The sequence below is a fragment of the Triturus cristatus genome, chromosome 11 (genome assembly GCF_964204655.1).
Source record: "Triturus cristatus chromosome 11, aTriCri1.1, whole genome shotgun sequence".
Lineage (NCBI taxonomy): Eukaryota > Metazoa > Chordata > Amphibia > Caudata > Salamandridae > Triturus > Triturus cristatus.
In genome coordinates this window covers 690178657-690193844 of record NC_140594.1, presented here as the reverse complement: position 1 = coordinate 690193844, position 15188 = coordinate 690178657, and positions in this window count along the sequence as shown.

Here is a 15188-nt window from a genome sequence, read left to right as displayed (position 1 = left end):
TAGACTGCAGGGGTGTCCTGCTCATGCAGGGGCACCTTCTCACTTAAATCCAAGCACCCTGCCCTCAGGATTATAAAGGTCTGCTATAGGGGTGACCTATAGGTTTTAAGTGCAGTGACCCTTAGATTAAGTAAACCTGTCTCTTAAGTAAGTGGTGCATGCACTGACTTACACAGGCTGCTATGGTAGGCCTGTAGTTCCATTTTGCATGGCCTCTCATGGGTGGCATAATACATGCTTCAGCCCATGGGAGGCCTCTGGCGTACCTATGCGCTAGGTACATGTATACCATATATTAGGGACTGACAAGGGTACCCCAGTATCCAATGTGGAGTGTACCTAAGTACATAACATAACAGTTTAGGGAAAAAGCAGGTAGACTGGGGTCCTTATTAGCAAGATCCCAGTCAGACTAGTCAAAAGCAGTGTTACATCATGTAAAAAGTGGGGGTAACCATAAGAAGCAGATCTCACTTTCCTACAGTGGGCCACGAGCTACCCAACTTCTCCGAACTGAGCAAGACCAAGGGGTGCTCACTCCAAGGGCATCCGCTGCTCCACCAAATGCCTCCATGATGCATGAGTGTGTAAGACATGAACTGGGCCAGTTGGGCTTCAGGGGACTCGCTGCTAACTGTGCCATGGCACCATAGACACTTCTGACTAAAATTCTGAAAAGTCAACCAGAACTCTTGAGTATGTCCTAGTGGTGTTTTTGTTTACTAGATTCAACCATCACTGAATGGTAAATAACCCAGAACACTTTACATGAAGAAGGTGGGAAAGGGATTTACCTGACAACTACCAGAGTCCAACCTCAACAGGGAGTGTACTGTTGCTTCTGAATGTTATATACCTTTGCATGTGCAGTGTTAGCAATAAAATATTTAAATGAAACAAGTACTTGACTGGATATTGTTTTATTGTTCGTACAGTGTGACCTTTGAATTATGAGTTCTTTGCACTGACCTTTATCTAGACTCCCTCCAAGGGAGCCTTAACTGCTCGAGATCTGGGGGTATATGGAGCACGAGAAACTGCAATCTGTCAAAAACATCTTAATAAAACGTCTTTTATGCCAACAGCAATGTATCCCCTCTATTGTAGTCCACGAAGAATTGGGGATGGTCTTTCTTTCTGACCTGCTGTTTTACCGCCCAATATCATTAAGGATAAACTGGGAGATTTTAACTGACTGCCTTTCTCTGTATCATTGTTACCATATTCCGTGGCTCAAGTGTGTCAAGGATTATTTCACGGATTTGGGAAGGGTCAACCTATTTACTAACCCAGAGAGTATGTGCAGAAGAGATGAGAACTGGGTGAAGGAGAATTTCTTTAAAAAACAGCAGCTGGTCAGGAAAGTAGGGGAGCTGAGAATGCCCAGTGTGTGTAGGTACTTTATTTTGAAAACTGTGCCATCGACTGAGCCTTATCTTCTATGGCTTAAAAGTACTCATAAATGATTTTTACTGACAAGTTTCCGCTTGGACCTTTTTCATTATCTGCTGGCACACCCGGGTAGGGCACATAGGTGCCAGAGTCTCCCTCCCAGTGGCTGCGACGGGAAGTCTCCCCAGGCCACGATGCATTTTTTTTAATGTTTTGCAGTTTTTGAGGCCCCAAGAAAGTCTTACCTCATTCCTATTTTAAAAAAAGCAAACTTTAGACAGGTTATACCTGCTTTTATTTTTTTTACAATGCTCTCCAGTAATTCTGTGCTATATGTCCTTAGTTTCTTGAGGTCGGCGATTAGGCTTAGATCCAATTGTGACTAACCTATAAGGCTGTGGCTACTAAGGAACTGTGGTGATTGTTTTAGTTTGTGTCATAGCCCACTCTATTCCTCTAATCTAGGGGGCTGGCGCCTATGAACTGCATCGCTAAAGGCATTTAGATCTTAACCCATCCCCGGCTCTACTTTTTTGGACATAGCCCGGCACATAATTTTTGTAAATTATGAGATATGGTAAATGACCTGTACCACTATAGGTTTTTTATATGCGGTAGACTGTGTACGGTATTATTATTTTCCTTTTTGGCTGTAAACAATGTACATAGTTTCAAATTAATATTGATGATCATAAGAGAATTGTAGATAGGTAGGACTGTATACATGACCCCTAGTTTAGGTTTTTGTTTTTTTCCCCCTCCCTTCAGACCTTAGCTCCAAATGTAAAACTATCATTAGGATGTCTTAGAAAGGGGTGTGATGAAAGATGTAATATCATCATTTTATGAAGCATTTTTATAATGTACTGGAAATTATATTGTTATTTATTTATTTTATTGTAATATTTTTCCTTTCTTTGTACTTTTATGGTCTATTTTGATAGATCGAATAAAGTTTATTATGATGATGATGACTTTTCGACTACAGCAACCCCTGAGAGTCAAGTACCGAAGGGGTACCTCGCCCAGTTTCTCTGGGATCCATAGTAGGTCATCCCAGGGACTTCAGGAGTAAAAGGCCCCAACCACCACAGTTGGGCCCAGAAGTCCATGCATGCCCATGGCCGTCTGAAAGGGATTCTGACAGAGTCTATTGCTTGACTGGCTATTTTGGCATTTAAATCTCAAACAATGATAAACTACTTTGCTTTTTCATTATGTATTATTAATACAATTTTGTCGAAGACTTGCAAATCGTCGGTATTCAACTCTACACCTGGAGGGATGTACAGGTTAAAACGTAATAGGGAAATTGGCTGGCTTTCAGTTTTGTGGTACAGGCACACGCTTATAACTAACATATGGCAAGAGTTGTGAGGTAAAATCTTGTAAGACTTTACTGGTAGCTACATTTTTAAGTTTGGTTTCTAACATAATAGCTATTTGTTACAAAAAAATAATTAATAGTTCAAGTTTCTTGAACAGAGTAAATGAGTTAATTTTATTTGCATAGGCAAGTGGTCTTTGGGGGATGGGAAAATAATCCTGAGATACTCAAAGTTACAAGAGTCAAGTTTTAGCTAAATAAATGGAAAAGAGTTTCCGGTCTTTCAGCATTATTGTGTTAGGAGCATCAGCAAGCTATAACCATGAGTCATCCTTTTTGTACAATTGACAGATTTGATCTGGCTTTCGAGTCTATCTTCAGAGCCAAAATGTATATTAAATTGCCCTGCTCCAAGAAGAGAGAATGTGGAAGATAGTGATGCCAATATCATGGAGGGAGAGTATTTGAACCAGACGACAAAGGAATTTTGCTCTCATAAGTTATACTTAGTGGCTTTTAATTAGAGAGAAAATATGTTACATTAATGCTCTCATTCATAAAGTTTCAGCATGCATCATTATTACAGAATGAGCCAAATTATAAACAAATTCTACTCTTGGAATTTATATATGCAAGCTATCTGATAGTAGTTTTACCAGTTTGATATCTTCAAAGGATAAAGAGATAAAGATCTCAACTGAGGAATGAAATGTAGACTGTTAATGGTGCGGAATCTGTTTAAAGGGGTGATATCATCTGGGAAAAGATGTGTTAGATCAAGTTTTGTTGTAAGAGAGCTGTAGATAATTTTGTATATATTTAGGGTACCCATGGTTCTTGTTCTGCAATTGTGAAATGACGGGAAAGCGTTTAGAAATGTTTAAGATATATTTATTTCCGCTATCTTTTTCTTCCACTACTTATATTTTACCAGTTCCTTGCTTCTAGGAGATTGCTACATTTTGTAAGTGTAAATAGGGTAGTTTTCTAGTTGTGTTGAATTTGAAGGAAGAAGAAATCCAAAGTTTTGCCATTTGATTATGGTTGTCTTACATAGTCCGTTATACTTAATCTGCTTGCTTCTCGATTATATACTGGACAGCTTACATTTTGATCGAGGCTTCATTATTATTAGAAGGCAAAGGCCCCTTAAGGATGCCTGAAAGAACCACTAGTATATGACTTGGGTTCGTACTGTTTTTTAAAATAATTTTAGAAGTGAAAATAGCTTTTTCAGAATAGGGTGCATAAAGAAATAGAGAAGGCAGTCTTCAGGTTCACGTTATTAGAGTTGGATACTTGGCTGGACCGGAGGCTTGTTCCATAAATGGTGGGGACCATAAGTATTCCTGTTCGGGCAACAAAGAGTCTGAAATTCTTGCGCCATTCATAGGGAAGTTAACTGCTTTGGCTTAAAATTGAGGGAAAGGATTGGACTTCTTCAGCCAAGGATTTTGAGATAGAGGATTATCGAGGGGTGTATGTAATCGAGGTCAATAGCAGTCAACTGCAAGTTAGGGATAGAACTGAGAGTAATCACTGAGTTTTAAGCACACAATGAGCTGGAGAAACTGTGGACTTCGGGACATATACACAATTCATCCCCTTGAGATTGATCTTTGGCTGTGGGTTTGAGAATATTGTGCTGGTGGATATCTAGGAGATCAGTAGAGCTATTTGGAGGTGACTCAGATAGGTTTGAGTCGTGATATCTTACTTTAGTAAGACCTTTTCAATGTAGTCAAGTCAAAAAGCTTTTATTTCGGTATGATACCATAAAAAGACATAAATACCTATTTACAATAAAAATTATTAAAATGTAAAAATGCAGACACTAAAATCTATAATCCATCATTTCAATGTAGAATGTGACACCAGGTCAGTTGATGTTATTTTAGAGGGTGATGAGACTGATAATTTACCAGGTTTATCCCAGCTCCCCATATATAAATATAGTATTGTTTTCTTATTCTTTAGAAGAGCTGATTGGGCATCAGGGCTAGTCCTATTATCTGCTAACAGGCTATGAAAAATTAGCACTAGTGATGTCGGTGGTTTTCCTATTTCTAAAATACATTTCCTAGGGTACTCTGAATATTTCTTCTTTAGGTCTTTTTTGTTCTTTTGCAATATCCTTCTTCTTCACCAGGAAATCAGAAATATATAGGATGCGCAAGCCTGCTAGATAATTCAACCAATTTGAGGCTACTACTGATCAATTTAAGAATTAAAGACCAAATAGTAGAAACGTTCTTGGTGAAGGTAAAGTTCAATATAGCCTTAGAGTACGCCGTAGTGGGCTCTTCCGACAATTAAAGGCCCACTCCAGCGTTGAAGGCCTGAGCCAAAAGCAAGGGCCTTTAACAAGTTAGCGGGCCTTTAATGGCCAGTAGGGCCTGCTACGGAGGGCTCTGTAGCTATTAGAGCATTCTGCCCCTGAGGCCTTTTGTTCACAGCCACCTTCTTCCACGGCAAGATCATAGACATCCATGACAGCTTCAACATCCAGACCCCCCGACAGCTGCCGACACCCTAGAGTGACCGCCCCCCAGCCCCACCAGCCTCCTGATCTCCTGGAACCATGTCAATGATGAAGACACCATCAAAACCATGAACACCATCCACTCCGGATCACCATCATACTCCTGCCCCCACCACATCTTCAACAAAGCGAGCTCCATCATCGCACCCCAACTCAGAAAGATCTTTAACAGCTCATTCGAGACCGTCACCTTCCTGGAAAGCTGTAAACACACAGAGATCAACGCCCTACTCAGGAAACCCAAGGCAGACCCAAAGGACCTCAAGAACTTACGGCCCATCTTCCTGCTCCCGTTCTCAGCGAAAGTCATCAAGATGATCGTCAACAGACAACCGACCCGCTTCCTTGAAGAGAACAACACCTTGGACTCGTCCCAATCTGGATTCCTCAGCAACCACAGCACCGAAACTGCCCTCATCGCCGCCACCGACGACATCAGGACCCTGGTGGACAACAGCGATACCGTGGCATTCATCCTCCTAGACCTCTTGGCTGCCTTCGACACCGTTTGCCACCACACCGTACACACACACCTCTACAATGCAGGGATCCGTAACAAAGCCCTGGACTGGATCACCTCCTTCCTCACTGACAGAACCCAGAGAGTACGCCTCCCACCATTCCGATCCGAAGCCACCAAGATCACCTGCGGCGTACCCCAAGGATCATCCCTCAGCTGACCCTCTTCAACGTCTACATGACACCGCTTGCCAACATCGTCCGATCACACAACCTCAACATCATCTCATACGCCAATGACACCCAGCTGATCCTCTTTCCTCACCAAAGACCCCGCCACCGCCAAAACCAATGTCCACGATGGAATGAAGGCCGCCACCGAATGGAGGAAGAACAGTCGCCTAAAACTGAACTCGGACAAGACGGAGGTCCTCATCCTCAGCTCCACCCCCTCCTCCTGGGACGACTCCTGGTGGCCGGCCTCACTGGGAGCTGCGCTGACACCCACCAACCACGCACGCAACCTGGTGTTCATCCTGGACTCATCTCTGTCAATGACCCAGCAAGTCAACGCCGTCTCCTCCTCCTGCTTCAATACCCTCTGTATGCTTCACAAGATCTACAGATGGATCCCTACTGGAACCAGAAGAACGGTCACCCAGGCCCTCGTCACCAGCAGGCTGGACTACGGCAACGCCCTCTAAGCGGGAACCACGGCTAAACTCCAGAAGAGACTCCAACGCATACAGAATGCCTCTGCATGACTCATCTTCGACATCCCCTGCCACAACCACATCACTGCCCACCTGAGGAACCTGCACTGGCTCTCCGTCAACAAGAGGATCACCTTCAAGCTCCTCATCCATGCCCACAAAGCACTCCATGACGCCGGAGCAGCATACCACAATAAACGACTCACCTTCTTCACTCCCAACCGCCAGCTTCGCTCCGCTGACCTCGCCCTCGCCACCGTTCCACGCATCCACCGAACGACCACCGGCGGCAGATCATTCTCTCACCTCACCACCAAGACATGGAAGACCCTCCCCATCCACCTACGACAGACTCAGGACCTGCTGACTTCTCAACACCCGGTTGTTCGAACAGTAGCAGCTCCCCCCCTTCAGCGCCTTGAGACCCTCACGGGTGAGTAGCGCGCTCTACAAATGTTTGCTTGATTGATTGATTGATTGACAGCAACAGCTGTGCTGGCCATAAGAAGCTCAGAGCACTCCATTGTTTTCAGTCGAGATCCCGACATTCCAATGTTCTAATGATCAGGGGACACAAGGATGACAAGTATAATAAGCTGGAGCAAACAAATGATATATTGATGTTACAAGCTTCTCTCACTATCTGACTCCTAATTTTACATCATGCTCCAAAAGTATGACTGAACTTGGTACAACAAAAATATATAACATAGTCACCTTTCACATTTGACATGTACTGGCCCGTCTTCTCATCATATTAAAATTAAAACATAATAGCACATATACAGCCTTGTACCGCTCGCCCACTCTTGCACTTGTCTGGCTCTCAGTAGTTATTTTTTCACGACCAGTGCCGGACTGGCTGTAGCGGACACCAGGCATTTTCCCAGTGGGCCGCCAGGGCGGGGGGAGGTTTTGGGCCCCTGGGGGCCGTTTTTTGTTACAGGGCCTCTTTTGCAGCATAGCTGCAATATCTGCCTCTGTAACAAAATCGTCTGAAACCGGCCATGGCAAACAGCTCGGCTGCACTTTGCCAGGGCCGATAATTATATGTTTTGCACTTCATTGTTGTGTTCTTGATTAACATTATCATTGTTATTTTAACTTTATTTTCATATCTTTGATGCTTTCGAAAACTAACCATCCACTGGTTTGTTTCGTAATGAAAACTTGAAGACTTTGCAGAAGCTCATTCATATATGTTAGATCAATATCTATTTCAGTCACTTTCATGGAGCCACCATAGAAAACATGGTCAGATCATTTAATCGGCCTACCATTAGAGCAGATACATTCTTGTTTTGACTCTTTTATTAATATTAGCCGGGTGCTTCCTCTCTTTCTAGTTCCCTGTCTTAACTTACAATCCCTACACGGTCACCCAATTTATTGATGAAACTATACAACGTATGTGTATGAGTAATTATTTTTAGACAACCTTCCATTCATTACTTTGTCCACTGCAGTATTTAAGAATTGATCTTATAGACCAATTTCTAAAATGATCTGTGATTAAAAGCGTGGGATGTGCTGGGCTTAGCCCTACTAACGTGATTGCTGTTACATTTATGTAGTATATTGTTTTCAGATTGCATTTCGACCAAGCCTATCATGCACTGTGTAAATCAATTCTCTGTTTCTGAGCTGCAGTTCCCTTGATGAATTATTTGTGATTATAAACCTCCCTCTGCCTAGTGAGTGTACAACTGAAACATTCCTATTGTTGGCTTATGTTTTGGTTGATTTATTTTTACATTAACTTCTTAGGCTAAAAGGGGAAGATATGCATATACTCATTTATGGTTTCTTTCCTTTGCCCTAGTCGTAAGAGGCAAGATGCTTGTAGAGAGCACCAGCATTTATTTTTGGGGACCAGGACGTACTTTTCATAATCTAACATTGACCCATGCAGGAGGAAGCAAGATGGGGAATGTGTAGTGTCCCCGCTGGTCAACTCTCTCCTGACTCCTGGTAGTTTTGGATCTAGGAGCGAAGAGGCAAGGGTTTTGGCAGCAGTGCGGCATGAGGAGGGGCTTCGTATTAATCACTGGTTCCAGAATTTATCGAATTGGCCAACAGTAACAACATGAACTGGGAAGAGGAGTTGTCCGAAACAGAGTGAGAGTACATTTTCAGAACCATTGAGGGTGGAGAAAATTTCGTGCAACTCATCACTGCTAAGTGTTGGCAAGGGCTGGCATGCAAAAAGATTGTCAACATGTAAGGCGGTTATAAGAAATAGTGAGTATACAAAAAAGAAGGGAATGCTAATTGATAGCCAGGAGCTATGATTGGATTGAGGATATAGATCCAGAAAGCGTATATGTTGATACATATCTCAAACATTTCACGACTGAAGGTAGTGATACAACATTACCCAGGAGTTGTCAAGCTTCCACTGCAGGGAGTTCTGGGGAACCTGGATGCGAGGGATTACCAAGCACAGAGGCTAGAATGTCTAGGTCTGGAAGACCAGCTGTGAAACCTAGAAGCCTTGATGATTTTGTTATGATGGTGTCTAATGTTGTATAGTTTATCCCGTAAATGTACACATTTTCCATTGTTTATTTTCTCATATTGTTGTGACATCTTTACTTGTTTATTGTATGGGGAATGTATTTGTTTTCTTTCTTAAATTAAAGGGAGAAGATGTGTTGTGTTTACGGCTTGTTGCCATGGAAACGTTATCAGTGGTAGAATGTTCAGTAGGCAAGCATCGGAATGTGGGCTTAAACCAGGATGTGCTCTAATGGATCCAGGTTATGCTTTAGCTGTGCGTACCACCGACTGCCAACATGATACATAATGTCTGAGATCTACCATTAATTAGCACAACCTAATTCCAGTGACAAACAATAGGGTGAGCGTAAGGTAAGCGCATCACCATTAAAGCTGCTGCTCTGAAGTGGCGTGGTCACTTGGTTACAGTGACATGCAATTAAAAATGTGTGCTTATCACCGTGCACCTTGTGACTTCACAAGCTGTTGCTGTTATGCTAAGGAATGCACTCATCTGTAACGCTGCATGGTCATGTAGTCAGAGTGAAACGCAAGTAAACTCTTGTGCGTATCACAGTGCGCCCTGAGGTTACATCTGCTGTTGCCGGCTGGTTGCACACGTACAGCCACAAAAATACACAAAGGAAGGACGCTGTGATGAAGGTGTGCGTATCACAGGTTCTTTCCCAAAACAAGATGGTTGCCATGATGCACAGTGACGTGCATGAGTCCCTCTTCTTGGTTAGAACCCAGGATGCCTCAATCAAGGTGCGTTCTAGTGATGACACACAGGGGCACGCGAAACACTAACCTCCTGTGCCTCGAGAGGACTGCAGGTAGAGCACGGGACCAATGGTTGCTCCGGGAGCTGAATAAATGGTACAGACTCCCAGTAAATAATTGTCTATGCTCCGCTTAACAGTACGTAATCATTTTACGCTGATGCCTTAATAACTGGAAATGCCGGTGCTTACAACCACTGCACCATGTAGATAAATTAAAACAGTCTTACAGTTCTTGGTTTGACCATACGTTATCATGTGGGTTCATAGGGTCTGAGCCACGCGTCGCCACTTGTTATAATTTTGTATTTAACTGTCTCTGTTTTTGGTTGTTACAGTTTAAAAATTGTAGTTTTAACCTTCCCTTGATTGCACAATGTAATCCTGTTTTGTGTTTAAACATGTGGTTTTTACTGGTCCATGACTGTTTACATTTAACTTGTTGAATTGTGGGATTTGCAGTCCAAACTTTGTAGTTTTTCACTGACATTCCCTGTGACTATCAGCTTTTCTCTCCAAATTTCTCCTTTGCTCTGTGCTAAGACCTGTATGTTAAGTCGGAAATGCCCAACTTCCATTTTGTGTTAGCAAATGAGCAAAACCAGCCCACCTTCCACTCCCCCCTAGCAACAGGGATATTCTAAATCGGAGGGTGGTCTGAGACAGCAGTAATCTGATGTGAGGTGTTTAATCTGTGTTTTAAAGAGGTTGTGCGCTTCATTTTTTGGCTAAGAGAGTGAGAAAAGTTTTATACAAACAGTATTGTTAGAGGACAGAGTTTGCTAGGCCCTTACCTGCATAAGTCCAAAGTGTGGATTGAGCCTGTCTGTCTCCTAGGAGATTCAGAATAGAGGAGCATCTTCCAACTACCAGGCGAGCAAACCTTGTCTGAGGTCGCTGGGACCTTTTATAGTTTGCTATTGGTTGCTACATGTGTGCACTGATTGGTGGTTGTATCTGGTGTTTCTATTGGATTAGGGTTAGTGTTGTCATTGGTTGGTAATTTGAGGGTTCTGATTGGTTTCTGGGTGTGTGATTCAATCAATGTAGGGTTGGGAATAGGGCTAGGGTTAGGCTTTTTCTTGGAAGTAGGGACTAGGGCTTCCTGTGTGATTGGTTGTTGGGACTAGGGTTGGGACTAGGGTAGGGCTAGGCCTTCTATTGGAAGTAGCTGTTAGGGCTTCTTGTGTGATTGGTTGCTGGAGTGGGTGTGGGACTAAGACTAGGGATAGGCGTTTTATTAGAAGAAGGGACTAGGGTTTCCTGTATAATTGGTTGCTGGGACTAGGGTTGGGACTAAAGCTAGGGCTAGGGCTTCTATTGGATGTAGAGATCAGGGTTTTGTACCTGATTGAGTGCTTGGACTAGGGTTAAGATTGGCTGTGAGGTTCTGGTCTCGTATTGGTTCTAGAGTTTAGGGCTAGTATTGTGATTGGATAGAGTTAGGGCTAGCGTTCCCATTGGCTGAAGGGGCCACCTGACTACTAGGGCTATAAAAGGCCAAGGCTTAGGGCATCTCAGCCTGGGCGTCAAGGCTAAGGGCATAGAGGACAAGGACAGGTGCCTGTTTGAGCCTGTTTGAGACTGGTCAGGACTAGGGCCAGAAACGCTGCCCATTTTCCCATTTAGTAATACCCACCCTACACCATCCACAAACAGAGTAACACACCCACACCAAATGTACACCACACACTTACTACAAACCAACCCTATGCACAAATCAATGTACCAGCATACACAGCAAAACCACACAAACCACGTCTATATATCCTTCCATCTCAACTACCACACATTTCCACCATCACCTACGAACAGTACACAACTCTATCCTATGCCACTAACCAATGCACTCATCATAAACACAACCAAAATCCATACCATACTTAACTACAACCCATCCAGACTCCCCACTCTAATTACTCTTAACAGAACACCTTTTAAAAGTTTTATCATTAACGCACCCATATTCAGCCTTCCATCATGTGTCCAACCAACAGCCTCCTCTTCTTTCTACCACAATAACACAACAACACATCACTTACATACCACAGCACCACACATTTTAACTCTTGCAGCGAACAGGTCTAAAACAATCAGTCTTAAATCTACTTTATCCCCTCCTACACACAACATACACTCTACTCACAAACACATCACCACACCCTTTGCCTTACAAATTACACTCGCAAACAATGGTATACAAACAAATCCATCTGATGAATCAAATACATCAGCAACTCTTTTCACTACTCCTCAAAAACAAAACATATCCCACACATCAGCATAACAAAATCTCTCAAGCACAACACCTCATAATACTTAGTCACAAAATACAATCATACACCCACCTTTCAAACTACACAAAGGAACAAACCACAATGCCGAAAGTTTTCTCTCTTCCACCAGACTTTACACTCATACAGAAACACAGCAACTCTCTTCTAACCGCCTCGCATCCATTGGACAATTTAGAAGCTTACTACATGACCCACATGCTGCACCACCACCACTGACTCATAGCCTTCCGTCCTGAACATACACAAACAATATAAGCAATGTGCCACACATTACAACTTTCCTTCTCCATGTCTACTGCACAACAAGGTTACACCACAAAAACAACACAGCACACCAACTCACTCTCAAATACCGTCTCCACCACCTACGCATGCAGACTCATCAAAATGACTTTTTAGCCTACTGGACAAGGAACAAATTACAGAACATCTACACAATTGCTATCCTAACACTGATAATACCAGCACTAAAAACACACCTGCTACTAACCCACACAACACTGATCACTCTTCTACAAAACTAAGTCTCACTGTCACCATAGCACATTTTCTAAACTTTCCACCAATAAATGCTCGATCACCCTCTAAAAACAAACATCACATCTTCGACCTTCTCACCGATGCAAAACCAGACATACTATTCATAAATGAATCATGGTTGGGCGATGATATGACTCCAGTCCTGCATGAACCCATTCCTCAAGACTAGACTATCAAACAATCACCCAAAATTGTAAATGCAAAAAGAGAGGTGGTCTAGCTGTTCAGGCAAACATTACATATCACTAAAGTTGACAACATCGCCATAAAGAATTGTGAGGCTCTTCTCACAAGATGCAATCCTATACCACCTTCCTCCTATAACTTACTGCTCCTTTACAGACCTCCAACTAGCAAGGCGACATTCCCAGACGCACTTCTAGACACAGTTTCAAACTTGATAACAATACACTCCAACCTATGCGTTCTGGGTGAACTCAACATTTGGTTTGGCAAACCCAATATGACCCATCCAAAAATAATAATCAATGGCCTAAAAGCACCGAACCTGCATCAGATTGTCCACAAACCCACACACATCGCTGGACATATCCTAAATGTCATTTTTGCTAACATGCAACTAGTTACCTTTCAAACTGTAACTCCGGTCACATGGTCAGACCACCATTTGCTTGCTTTCCAACATAAAACAACACTAAGTGACTCACCTAAAACCACCATATGAGCAGCCACCTATTGCCCGTGGAACAAATTCAATTTGGAACACTTAGAAACACAACTTACATCCAGTACAGATCTGGAAACAATAAATTCTGTTAAAAAATTATATGAGTGGCTACAGGAAGCATTTGATATCCTGATACCACTCAAAACCACACAACAGAACAAAAGAAAACAAGCACCTTGGAGAAATACAGAGATAAAAGACATAAAACTACAAATTAGAAAGCTGCAACATGCCTGGCTCAAAACTAAAAACAAACAAGACAAACTTCACCTATAGAAAAATAACAGATTATGCAAGTCAGCTATCAAAAAAGCAAAGAAATGTTACTATTCAGAAAGAAATCAAAATGTTAAATGTGCAAATAAAGAATTCTATAAAATACTCAATGAATTTCATAAGCCAAATTTCCTAGAAGGAACTCATCCTGTTACTCAAGATTTCACAGACAAACTGGCAAATAATTGCAGGGACAAAGCAGACACGTTGGACTCATACTTAAAACAGAGACAAAGCACCAGAACTAACCCTTTTACAAAACAACAATCCAAGAATAATCTAACTCAGCCTCTCCGTTCCTTCCAACACATTTCACATGATGAATTTATGGACCTGGTCAGAGCAAACAGGCCTGCCGGCAGCCCTTCTAAACCGTGTCCACCGCAAACTTTCAAGACAAATCTTCTAACAAACTCTGATGCCAATCAAGTAAGAAGAATCATCAACGATTCCTTAACTACCGAAATATTTCCAGAAGAACTCAAAAAGTCATACATACATTTACTGAAGAAAACAAACTTGGACCCGCTGAACCCTGACAACTACAGACCCATTACAAATGGACCTTTCCTGTGCAAACTGATAGAAAGAGCAGCGTTCGCCCAGATGTCACAATTCATTGAAGACAATACCATACTTTCAGACTTCCAAATGGGATTCCGTCTGGGAAGAGGCATAGAATCTGCCCTCCTTGCCATCTGGGATGACCTGAAGAACACAGTTGACCGCAACCGGGTTGCTGCGCTACTCCTCTTGGACCTCTTGGCTGCCTTTAACACGGTTGACCATGACACTCTGGTACAAAGACTCTACGAAGCCAACATAGAGGGGACTGCTTTAGACTGGGTCACGTCCTACCTTCAAAACAGAACTAATGTCATCCATACCCCATCTTTCTCGTCCAAACCGTACTCCACAAAAGCTGGAGTCTCTCAAGGCTCTATCATCTCACCCATGCATTTCTACATGTAAATGAAGTCATTACTGTTACTGATCAAGCAATTTCACCTCACGTGCTATAACTATGCAGATGGCACACAAATACTCCTTCAACAGAAATGGCCCAAAGACATTGTAAACTCGTCAATTTTCAGTTGTCTCAGAGCCGTGGATCAATGGATGACGTGGAGCCATCTCAAATTGAATGCTTCCAAAATGGAAATACTCATGTGTGGCGATTGGAAACATTATGACTCGCTTGCCGCCTGGGATCACCACCTAAAGTATTGAAGGAAGTAAGAAACCTCGGAATGACCATGGACTCCAAGCTGTCGATGAATGCCCAAGTGGACAAACTTGCAAGATCAAGCTTTGTTACTATAAAAACTCCGTGACAAACCTTCCCCCATTTGGAATTTCTACACATGGTCCAAGCTACCATCTCCCTTGTTCTGTCCAAACTCGATTACGTCAATAGCCTCTACCACGGATCACCTTTAAGGACTATGAAAAGACTACAATGGATTCAGAACTCAGCTGCCAGACTACTCTTGCATATCAAACCGCGAGACCACATCTCCCCTGCCATGAAAGCCCTGCATTGGTTACCGTTGGTTGCAAGAGGATCCACGTTCAAGCTGCTTTGTATCACCCACAAAGCGATACATGGAATGGGACCACTCTTCATCAGGAATAAAATCACCAAACACAATTATCATAGGAACCTCCGCTCT